The sequence below is a fragment of the Elgaria multicarinata genome, chromosome 1 (genome assembly GCF_023053635.1).
Source record: "Elgaria multicarinata webbii isolate HBS135686 ecotype San Diego chromosome 1, rElgMul1.1.pri, whole genome shotgun sequence".
Taxonomy (NCBI): Eukaryota; Metazoa; Chordata; class Lepidosauria; order Squamata; family Anguidae; genus Elgaria; species Elgaria multicarinata.
Genome location: NC_086171.1, coordinates 190649609 through 190661755, shown reverse-complemented (window position 1 = coordinate 190661755; position 12147 = coordinate 190649609). Strand labels below are relative to the sequence as shown.

General features: G+C 46.0%; 1 long non-coding RNA gene across 1 annotated transcript; it reads right to left on the bottom strand.

The window, feature by feature from the left end:
- Positions 1 to 5410: 5410 nt before the first annotated feature.
- On the bottom strand, positions 5411 to 7639 carry LOC134394594 (uncharacterized). The gene is made up of 2 exons (XR_010025188.1): positions 7526 to 7639; positions 5411 to 5449 (listed from the first exon to the last, which is right to left on the bottom strand). It is a non-coding gene; the product is annotated as an uncharacterized LOC134394594 (long non-coding RNA).
- Positions 7640 to 12147: the final 4508 nt, after the last annotated feature.

Sequence of the window (12147 nt, the reverse complement as noted above, 5' to 3'; positions counted from 1 at the left end):
CTGAAGCCCATCCATGGATCCCTTGGGGTCCATGGACCCCAGGTTAAGAACCCCTGTTTTAGAGGTGAGGTGACCAAAACTGTATACAGTATCCTAAGTGTGGCTGCAGTAACTTCCCATGCACATTCTAGGGCCATAGCTAGATGGGGTGATATCCCAGGGATCACCCCGGGATTGTCCCTGTGCACCCACATGACGCACAGGGGATCCCGGGAGCAGGGAGGGATGACCCCGGGATATCATCCTACCCTTTAGTCATGTTTTTTCCGCAGTCTCAGGATCATCCCGAGACCACGGAAAGTGTGGCCCACCATCACAGTTTGTCCCAGCTCCTCGTGGTTACTTGCAAAGAGCCGGGAACTGCACATCGGGGGTGGGGTGGGGTGAGCAGGAAAATTGCTTTTAAAATAAAAAAACACTTATAATTTGCTCATGAGCGCTTCTGCGCTCTTCTCCTTTAAGAAAAAAGAAACACACAAAATGTTGGGTGCAATGTCCTGTTCCTCTGAGGACGTCGCGCACCGCTTGTAAAGAGAGAGGGACGATCTCATGATAACAATATCATGAGATCCTCACCCCTCTGTCATGCTAGACCCATAGGTCTAGCTGAGGCCTGGATTCAGTTCATATCCAGCCTTTTTGGCATCCTGCTATATATGGACTCAGATTTGGGTTACATAATAGCATACAGTAGACTGAATTAGTTTGGAACTATTTCAAGTATGCTTTGTCACTATTTATGCTAACTGAATGGCACATGTATCATGTACCTATCCCAGACAATTTTGCACAGTCCTGCCCACAACCAATCTAATTAAATTTCTATGCCAAGCTCCTACAGGAAATCCTGTTCTTTTGAATCATCTATGGAGCATGCAAATAGTATGTAGAATTTCCTCCTACATGAAATTTAAAAATTTCAGGTTCCGTTACCTTTTTCAGGGATCCAGACATCTCTTGTGACAGGGCTGATAACAGCATTTCTGTCCTTGGCATTCGAAGTCTCTTTGACACTTATCTGTTTGAGGTTCCAGGCATCCTATTAAGATACTAGGAGGACATCTGTCAGTTCCTTTTGTAATAGAGAAAAGACACAATATGTAGAGATAGAACTGCAGTGCATAATGTGCTATTTTTATAATAGTCATAATGTAAAATGGAAAAAGAGAAAAAGAAAGAAAAACCACCACCCTGTTGGTTCTATTTGGGACATTCTCTTCCTCTCTGAGGAGAAATGCTGCTAGGCTGCTCCACATCTGTTTCAAATGGCAGCTATGTGATAAGAGTGCTAAGTTAGACATAGGCCTTAGCTAGACCTACCTGTTAGTCCGCGACAAAAGAGTGGTTTTATCGTGAAATCCCCCCTCTGTTTTTTCCCAGCACACAACGACCTCAGAGGGAAAGGCGTCGTGCCCGCCATTTTAAAAAAAAGTTCTTAAAGAGCCAGCACCGCACGAGCGCTCATTCGCAAAAGGTAGGGTTTTTTTTTAAAAAAAAATCCCCTCCCCCACGCCACCCCCCCCATGGGCGCAGTGATCCTGAGGAGCTCTGTGCCCCATGTGCAGGTCCCAGCTCCTCACAAGTAATTCACCACAAGGAGCTGGGACAAACTGTGGCGCCCGGCCACACATTCCACGGTCTCGGGCTCAACCCGGAAAAACCGGGCCTAAAGGGGAGGGTGAGCTCCCGGGGCAAGGGAGGGATCATCCCTCCCTTATCCCGGGATCCCCTGTGCGTCATGTGAATGCACAGGGACGATCCCGGGGATTGCCCCAGGATTTCGCCCCATCTAGCTATGGCCTTAGAATTAGCCTAATTAGCAAGTCATTGCTGAAAACAGAATATTTCAATTCTTGTTTACATGATGGTTGTTTAAATATGGTTTAACTAGCAACTGAATTATGGTACCTCCCATCTTTAACTGGCTGTCATATTTCTTAATGTTTTGTCTTCTAATATTTACGTTATGTAGTTTACACTGTTAGTTTTCTGCACGCCTTTCGATAGTATTCTTTCTTTATGTTTATGTTTATGTTTTTTCTTTTTCTCTTAATTTTGCTTACCCTGTATATTTGAAAAAGCTGCTTTTTTTCCTTAGATGTTTTGTCCTTGTTTGTATATATGCTCAATAGTTTTAGTTTTTAACAAAATAACTTTTTGGCACAGTAATCCTTTGAGTTACTAGTTCAGAGTTAGTTAGTTAGTTTGTTTGTTTAAAAAATGAAAATAATTGGAACAATTCTGTTTTAATACTGTTAAGCAAGAGGTTGTATTACAATTGTTTATATTTCCCTTTTCTGATTATCCTATTCCATCATCATCATCATCATCATCATCATCATTATTATTATTATTATATTTATTTATATCCCACCTTTTGCCCAATACTGGGCCTTAAGGCATAATAATATATGTTATTAAGTGCCCCTGAGGAAGGATTTCCAAAAAATGTTGGGCTGAGAAATAATACTTGTTTTGGTATCTGGGGTTCCTCCTGCACCCCCCTGCCAAGCTCGTTCTAATAACACTTTTCTACCTGCACATTCATGTTATATTTCCATATTTAAGGACATACCCTTTCTACATTCATCCCCATTACTAATCCTGAGTAGTCATAATATTCAATTTAAAGTCCTCTCCTGGCATAAAGCATCAAAATGGATTGATGGAGCAAATCTCATATCACTCTATATCAAAAGCAATATTATAGCAGATAACAGCACTAACTCATATTAAAATACCAACTGTCTATTTGGAGAGCATTCCTATGGTACCTGGGCGAGTGTCCGAGGGACCATAGGATTGTTCGAACAGCACTCTGACCTCAGAAGGTGGACTCAGAAATCCAACCTCCCCTTCCCCTTCCCCTTCCCTGTTGCAACAGCACGCTGGCTGCCCTCCTAGGTTGGAAAAGCGACCATGGAAGAAGAGCAATGGGGTTTTCTGGTGGGTGGTGAGAGGTGGAGACCAGAGAGGCCAGGTTATGAGTTGTCCTGAGTTTCTTCCAGCCTCCTTCCCTCCCCCTATGAAATGCCCTCAATAGACAGGCTAAAAAGCCTTTCTAGTGAAATATGCAGGGCAGGAGAACAGGGAGGCAAAATTCACCACAACTCCTCCTGCCCCACACTGGATGATTAGATGCCTCCAAATTGAGGGGCTTCTGATCACTGAAAGTGATTTACTTGTCCTTACATTGCAATCATATTGTGTATTCCAAAGGTTTACAAAACAGCATGCCAATCCTAAGAAAGTTCTGTTCTCTGTACATCTGTCTGCCAATGGATTTGTCATTTTGAATTCTGGGAATTACCTGAAGTTCAGTTACATTGAATGTGCTTGGCTCTTCATATACATTAGCGCCCCATAGATGCTTAGAAACTTCCTCCTACTTGTGCCATAAGCTTTTCTAACCATAACTAAGTGTGATGAATAGAGTGTTAGGCTGTTGTTAGATGAGGCGTTAGCACGGTGTGAGGCCCGGTCTCCCTCCTGTGCATCCAGATGACGCACAGGGGATTCTGGGGTCAGGCCGGGCTAACGCCTCCCTTAAGCCAGGATAAGCGGATTCGCTTATGGCCCGGCTTTTCCGCAGCCCCGGCCTCAGGCCGGGGCTACGGAAAGTCTACCAGGGTCCGTGGCTTTTCCTGGCTGCTCGCTTACTCGCGAGTAGCCGGGAGAAGCCACGGACTGGGCACAGTGCTCATAGGAGCGCTGTGCCCATCGGGCCGGGGGGGTGGAATCACGGGGGGGGGAGATAGGGGCTGAGGAAAAGGCCGGACCCAGCAGGAGAGGGAGGGGAAGAAGGACGGGGGACAGGGCACGGACATGTCGGATGGGGGATGGGGGAAGAAGGACGGGGGACAGGGCATGGACATGGTGGATGGTGGATGGGGAAGAAGGACGGGGGACAGGGCACGGACATGGCGGACGGAGGATGGGGGAAGAAGGATGGGGGACAGGGCACAGACATGGTGGACGGGGGATGGGGGAAGAAAGACGGGAGACAGGGCATTGGGGAGGGGGGAAGAAGGACAGGGGACAGGGCATCGGGGAGGGGGGAAGAAGGATGGGGAACAGGGCATCCGGGAGGGGGGAGAACGTCCGAGCGAGCGGCCAGGGGGGCCATCAGGCATTGGGTGGGAATCAGGGGCAGGGGGAGCAGGGGACCCTTAATTTTTTTAAAAAAACACCTTTTCCGGCAGTGCGCTTCTGCGCACATGGCCCTTTAAATGCAGAAAAGCCTGAGCACGCGACGGGGCTTTCCCTTGCCCCGTCGCGTGTTGAAGTCTAGAAAAGGGTGACGGCGCATGCTAGTTGCAGCGCGCCGTCACCCCAACTCCCCACCGGATTTTCAGGTAGGTCTAGCAAGGCCCTGAGTCTTAGATTCAGGACACCCGAGTTTAAATCCCTGTTTAGTTGTAAAGTTCATTTAGTGGTCTTCAGGCTAACCTATTTTACATGACTGGTGCGAGAATAGGATGGCATGGCCCCACGTATGAAAATGTGACCTCTTTGGAGCATGGATGGAATACAAATGTGATTAAAAGGTTATTAATGCCCCTGTAATGGGGATATTCTGGCCCAGCATCTAGCCCATGGAGGTCCCCTCCCAGGCTTCACCCCTTCTCCCACTGCCAGGAGAAGAAACCCCACTCTTATCTCCAGTCAGCAATTGGAGAGAAGGCCAGGGATTTCAACCACTAGAGAAAAGTTGCATTTCTGAAGCTGTGAGAGGAAACACAACTCTTATTTCAGATCAGCGATCAGATAAGGCAGGATCTACACTACTGTTTTATCACGGTTTTGAAGTGCACTAACTGTTGAGACCTGTGATACATTCCATATACTGTTTTCAAACTGCTTTTGAAGTGTTATATCCTGCTTGGTGTAGATCTGGCCAAAGTGTGGGATTTCCCTCCCAACAGAGGTGCTTTCCAGTGCTGGAGAAAGGTTGGTCAGAGATATAACAGTATGGATTTCTCCCCCCAGTGATAGAGAAAGGCTGCCTTTATTTAGCACTGGAAAGGACTGTGTTTTCTCTATGCAGAGAGAGGTAAGGGCAACCACTCTGGGCCTCTCTCTCTCCATGTATCAAGGGACTCTTTGATGTCAGGGGTTGGGTCTTTGGGTGAGGGGCTTCAGGAAGAAGCAGTCTGAGCCTTGACATTTATTTTTAATGATTTAAAAACATCTTTTATAGCGCCACCTCACCATTTCTGGCATTGTGGCACTTTACAATAAAACATAAAACTATTTCCAGGGCTGAGCCAGATGGTGATCTGATCCCTGGGGCTAAAATACTTTCCCATACCTTGTGGCTCTAGGCACCCCTTGCTGCAATTCCAGAAACAGCACTTTTTGTCTCCTTCACAGTCATGATCAGTATTGCAGCGATCGGCTCCTTTAACACTGCACCGAAATGGATTGCGGGGGCACATCCCAGCTTTGTCTGAAAGTAAAAAACAGAACAAAACCCAGCAGTGTTAATGAATACCCAAATGCCATACCTGACAGCATGATTATGACTCACTACATGATGAGGGGCCTATCTATATGTCTTCTTTGGCCTGCTGTGGCTGCATGGTGGTGCTGCGTTGGTTATACAATGCAGCCGCCAACTTGCAGCCACCGTGGGGCTTTTTCCTGTAGCTGTGTATTAAAAAAGTCAGGGACTTATCCCAACTTTTTCATTCCAAGAGAAGTCACCATCATGCGATCACACTCTGGCATTGAGCATGGGGTGTTCTGGGGTGGATGGTAACCACTGATTGGTCACCAGAAGCCAGACAGGGGGTGGGGGGGAAGTCAAAGGCCACAGGAATGCCCATACTGCCTCCTGCAATTGGGATTACCCACTACCACCCCCAGCAGTTGAACCGTGGGTTTTAGTGGCAATCAGTGGCAAAGTGGCACCATGAAGGCAAGGTTCAGTATGGCAAAACACTTGTGGCCAGGATTGTCCAACAGGAATCACAGCAATCTCAATTCTCCAAGTGCCAGCCCTTACATAGCCAAAACAGCACCACCCATATACAACAGGGAGTTATCAATAGGCTTGGGGGGACTACAAAATACCAGAAGAAGAAGAAGAAGAAGAAGAAGAAGAAGAAGAAGAAGAAGAAGAAGAAGAAGAAGAAGAAGAAGAAGAAGAAGAAGAAGAAGAAGAAGAAACCTCAGGATCGAACACACACACACCAAAATACCCTGCCGAATATGGACAGGAAGTATTCTGTGGGCATAGAATGCTAGCTGACTGTTGCAGGAAAACCCTGAAAACTGTCAGGGACAGGGGAATAGAATGGGGTATCCTGGAAGAGGGAAAGTGAGCACAGGAACATTCCCTACTATAACATGTTGTTGCAGGTCCTACTTGCACATACTAATAGCAATCTTAATTCTCTTCCAGCCAAAAAAACACTATCCACACACGATATGGGGGTATCAGCAGGGTTGAGGGAGCCCCAAGGTGTGCAGAAATACAAAAACATCTTTAGGAGAAAAACCAAACTGGATGGGGGGACACCAAAAGCAGTCCAACAGGGACTGAACCCTGCCCTGTCGGGAGGAGGGTGGGATTGAAAAGCAGGTGGGAATGGGATGGAGCAGAGTAACCAAAGAGGAACACCCCCACACTACAGCATTTAGTTGCAGGCATTCATAAGACCTGGGCTAGGATGGTTGATGGTAGCATCGTAAGATCAGCCATAGGCAACCAAGAGCTGGATTTGGATGTGATTATATGGTAAGAGCATTGTAAATAATTAAATGTTCAGTATAATGGGAAGGAAGGCCTGGTTCACAATGAGATGGCACATTTTTGTCAGGCTGCACTGCTGTGGGGGAGCACAAATTATGGGATGTTCCTCCATAAAGATAAAAATGTTGCTGAAATGGCTAGACCTATTTGTTCTCCTTTGCAAACTACTAGAGCCATTTCTCCACCAGCCTGAAAATCTGGGCTGGTCATGGCTAAGTCCCTGTGCATCCATATGATGTACAGGGACTCCCGGGGGCAAGGGGGGATGAGCATGGGTTTTCCCAGGGATAAATAATCCCTGGGAAAACCTGATTCTTCCTGTAGTCTTGGGATCATCCTGAGACCATGGTACTTGTGGGCACCCATCCTGGCTTCTTCCCTCTTCCCTGCAAGTAGTAGGGGTCAGTAGAGGGAAAGAGTCAGGCAGGAGGAATACAGGGACATTGGGGGTGGGGTGGGAGCAGGGTCAGGGATTTTTTACACCTTATTTTTCACTGGAGTGCAAGTGCACTCCAGCTCCTCTTATTTATTTATTTATTTATTTATTCATTTATTTATTAAAATGGCAGCCATGACAGGCGTGATGTCCCGGGCATCGTGAGGCCGTTTCGATGCAGGGTGACAATCCCAGAAGAAGATAAGTTCGGGATCATCTCTGCTGCGTCCCTCTACACCCTTAGGTGTAGAGTGGGCCTAGGACTGCAGGCAGAAAGCTATGATGCAACCTTGAGTAAAGCTAAAATTGGGTCAGCCCCATTCTGGACTCACCTGGCTGGCCTTGCAAAGCTGCAGGTGGTAGTTCTGCCCAAAAGATGAGGGCGCCCACCAGGAGCAAGGTGCTCAGTGTCTTCATGGCTCTCTCTGAAGCAGGTGTTTTAGTCTTGAGGGCTTGATGCCTTTGGCGTGGAGAAATGGAGACGGAGCTAATATAGTACCAGGATCCCTGCTCCCTCCCATCACCTTGAAGTTGTGGAATCTCAGAGATTAGGCAAGATTGTGAAAGTTTCTCCTCTCAAGTCAGAAAGAGGGAAGTCTGTTACATAATCCTGCGTCAGACAAAAGATGTTAACTCCCTCTCTTTCTCTCTCTCTCTCTGCTCATCCCTTTCATAAACCTGACAGATACTACTAGACTGCATTCCAAGGACTGGGATTGTCTCCAGGGCAATGGATGGCACCCACCCCCTTCCTTCTGTATTCTTTCTAGCTTTACTTGACATTCTTTCACATGAAGCAGGGTGAATTAAATGCTTTACAAGCTGAGGCAGGTCTGTGTTCAAATGTTTTATGCCCAATATTTTTGTCTGGCGCAAGTGTGGGCTATGATGGGGAGGTCATGACCTGCTGCTGTTTGTTCTGACATTCCAGTATTGTTCTTTCCTGTTCTTCTTCCCCATCTCCCTTCCCACCCTTTTGCTAGGTCTCATTATGCCTTCGTGACTGCTGTATTCTTTCTAGTGTTGTCTTAGGAGCTGAGTGCTTCACTTACCGTTGATATTTATTAGACATATATCCCACTTTCCCTCCAAGGAGCTGAAAGTATTTATTTATTAATTAATTTATTACATTTTTATACCGCCCAATAGCTGAAGCTCTCTGGGCGGTTCACAAAAATTAAAACCACAATAAAACACCCAACAGGTTAAAAACACAATTACGAAATACAGTATAAAAAGCGCAACCAGGATAAAACCACACAGCAAAAATTGATATAAGATTAAAAAGTAGAATGTCTTCTTCTCCTACCCATTTTTATACTTGATAGAACTGTGAGGTAGATTAGGCTGAGAGGTAAGCCGTATTCAGGTGCTCAGGAAAAGCAACAACCCTCTTCTCAATTGTGTTCGTTGCCCTCGATTTGTGGTGAAGGAGAGGGCCATTTGTCAGAAACAGTGGTGTTGAAGTGGTGATCTGGCCTGGTGGGGTGGGGACAGTAAAAGAAGAAACCCATGTAGCCTTCTTTCTTCTTTGTCCACCCATCCTCACTCAAAGCAGCCCAAATTGCCCTTTCAGCATCACACATGGCAGCACTGAAGAGGTGATCCAGTCTGAGTGACCAGGAGAATTAGACTTTGCAGCCTCCTGCCTTTCCTGGCCACCCCACTTCCAAGGTAGTCTCGAGTGCAGCTTCAATCCCATTTATGGCAGTACAAAAGTAGTGATCTGGACAGGGTGACCAGGGAAGGAAGAAAACCATGTCACTTCCTCCCTTCTCCAGCCATCAGCCCCACAAGATAGCCAGGATTCACCACCACCACAGCTCAGATCCCCCAACAGATCCTAGATCCCCCTCCCCCTCCTCAACAGCAGTATGGATAGCAGCATCAACACCACTGCGGCAGACTGAATCTGAATCAGTCTGAGCACAAGAGGGCTGTTTTCCAAAGCACCAAATTGGTCCCCGAGTCAAAGTAGGGGACAGTGCATAACCCAAGGCATTTATGAGGATTTCATTTCAATTCAATTCACAAATCTCAAAATGCCCCATTGGCAACCGTCAGTGTGAACAGGATTCTCCAAAATTGTTTGCAAAGTCTTGAACTTACCTTCATGTTCACAATGTGTGTACTTGAAAGATGTGCAACTTTTGCAAACTGCACAACTTTTGAAAATGTGTGACTTTTTCAAAGTATTTACAATGCAAATCACCCACATTAAAGTATCAGGGAAACGTACAAAAATTTGGATTATTATTTTTTTGCAAATTTGGGAACCGCAGGTCATTCACATTCAATATCTGTTTGTTCTGTGCAATTTTCCCATTCACACAAAACCAACAGTGATTGCAAATCATGCAAGGAACTGATTTTTGGAGAATCTTGGCAAACTCAGACTATCGCATGAGCTTCCTGCTCATCGCAAGCATCCACAGCCATCCACACTTCTTCAAGGGAGTCGCCACTTTAAAAATGTCAATTTTAGTGAAAGATTCCTTTTATGGAAACAGATGAGTTGTCCTTTTTAAAATGATGACTCCCTAGAAGAGGTGTGGATGGATGTGGGTGCTTGGGACAGGGACAGGTAAGGAGCATGATGCTTGCTCACCTTGGCGGGCACGAGTGGATCAAATGTAGGGGCACAAGCAGGGGACTTGAGCAGGGGATGGTGGGCACCCCAGAAAGCCAAATGCCCATCCAGCTGGCTCTCCTATCAACTGCCCAAATAATTAAGACGTCCGAATCTCATTTTGACACTGGATCCAGAGCGGGGGGCTTCGCCTGCCGTTAAGGATTGGGGGGCAGGATTGGGGGGCCGGCGGAGCGTGGCGAAGAGGATCGAGGTGAAGGCGGATCCTTCTCCTCGATCCGGAGCTCCGCCGGAAAGGTAAGTGGGGTTTACCGGGCCCTGCCGCTGTTGCCCATGCGGCGATGGCGGCAGGGCCCGGTAACCCCCCCTATGGGGGGGGAATGGAGCTCCAATCTGGATCCGGAGCTCCGAGCGGAGCGGAGTGGGCATAGGCGGAGTGGGGGCGGGGCAGAGCGGCCCGATCCAAAAATGGCAGATCTGAAAGTGAAGCGGAGTGGGGGGTCCGTGCACACCCCTAGAAAATACATTCCCAACTACCAAGAGGGTAAAGAGACTTGCCAATATCAGTTTAGGTCATTATATTTTCAAAATGTTTAGTATTTCAGGTATTTATAATGCAGAATAGTGATCAGTAGCAGGAGTAGTCCCATGGGTCAGGACAGAATTAATACCAACATGATCTAATTTATTTTATTTATTTATTTATTACATTTCTATACCGCCCAATAGCCGGAGCTCTCTGGGCGGTTCACAAAAAATTATTCCTCTTCTTCTCTAGTACATCTTCTTCACATATTCCAGGAATTTCTATTCTATTCATGATGATGTTCCTTTGCAGATCCTGAAGGAAATCTATCTTTTACCTGGAATAACTGAAATAAATGAATACTTTGTGAACAATCTCACCCGTTACACGGATTTGGAAAAGAAACTGATATTAATCCATTGTGCCTAACCATGCCCAGCAAGTGTTACTTTTAATCCTGCCTTCTATGTATTATTACTCTTTGATTCGTGCCACTGACTCTCTGGTCCCTGGATTTTACAGTTTTAAACCTCTCCTGAATACCTTTATGGTTGAAAGAACACCTGCCAGCCAGAATTTCCTTTTGATAGTCCCGTCGTACACCACAGCACTTTTAAATCTGCCTTGTCTTTAACGATTTGCCTGCCCACAGAGGTGAACAGGACTTCTATGCAGGTAAGTGAGTGTGTTCATGGAGGAGACCAGGGGGGGATCTACACTACTGCTTTAAAGCGCTTTATAACAGTTTTGACAACTGTTGGGGCCCAGGACACACTGCATATACAGGTTTCAAAATGTTTTCAAAGTGCTTTAAAAGCAGTAGTGTAGATCACCCCTTGGATCTCACCACTGTTCCTCTGCCAGTCCTCTGTCTATACATCTTCTAAGCCCCACAGTGGCTGCGCATTGGTACTGGGTCAATTATACAATGCAACCCCGACTCGCAGCCACCATGGAGCTTTTTTTGGCTGTGGAATCAGCTCCACTGATGCTTACTTTTTAGAATCAGCTCCACTGATGCTTAGAGGGAAAGTAGCCACTGGACGTTAGCCTCACAGCACAAAGCAAGACCTGATTCTGAACGTATTCATGAGCATCCTTTCCCATTAAGAAGCCGTATTGTATTTCTTTATTTACAGTCAACAGACCAATATAAAACAAGAAGATACATCATTATATAAAACAATACAGAGTAGGGATAAAAAAGAAGGAGTGTTACAAAATCACTAAAGATACTAGATTGTTACTTGTTGGTTTCTGAAAAGGGAACAGAATTGGGTTATTGGGGCCTAGCATAGTGAAAAAGGGAGGGATATATAGATAATAAAATTGCTAATCTGTGGATTTCAACGCAATCAACATCCATAAGCGATCTGGTGCGGATGGCCAAATTCAGGAATTTGGCCACCAATTAAGAAGCCGTGGGGGACCTCTCCTGTACTTTGTGAGCACACACTTATCTTCAGAGTACTCTTTCTTTTCAAAATGTAAGGCAGGGTGTTTGCAAAGAGTTGGAAGGCAGGCAAGAATGTGAACAAACTCCACTACAGGCCAAACCCAAGCTTGAAGAGATATGGGCTTGACTCACAATGGTACGAGGCCTTGTGAACTATAATGATCAGGACCAAGTTTGAATTGGGAAAGATCCCAATTACTTCTTCTCTGCTAACAAAGTCTTATATTCATAGACCACTTCTTGGTATAAGGCATCAAAAAAGATTCTTGGGGCAAATCCCAGATTTCTCTGGTATAAGAACATTAGGAATAACAGCATGAACCAATACCCAAATATCAATTGCATATTTCTTTTGCTATCCCTCTTGATACATTGCCACCAT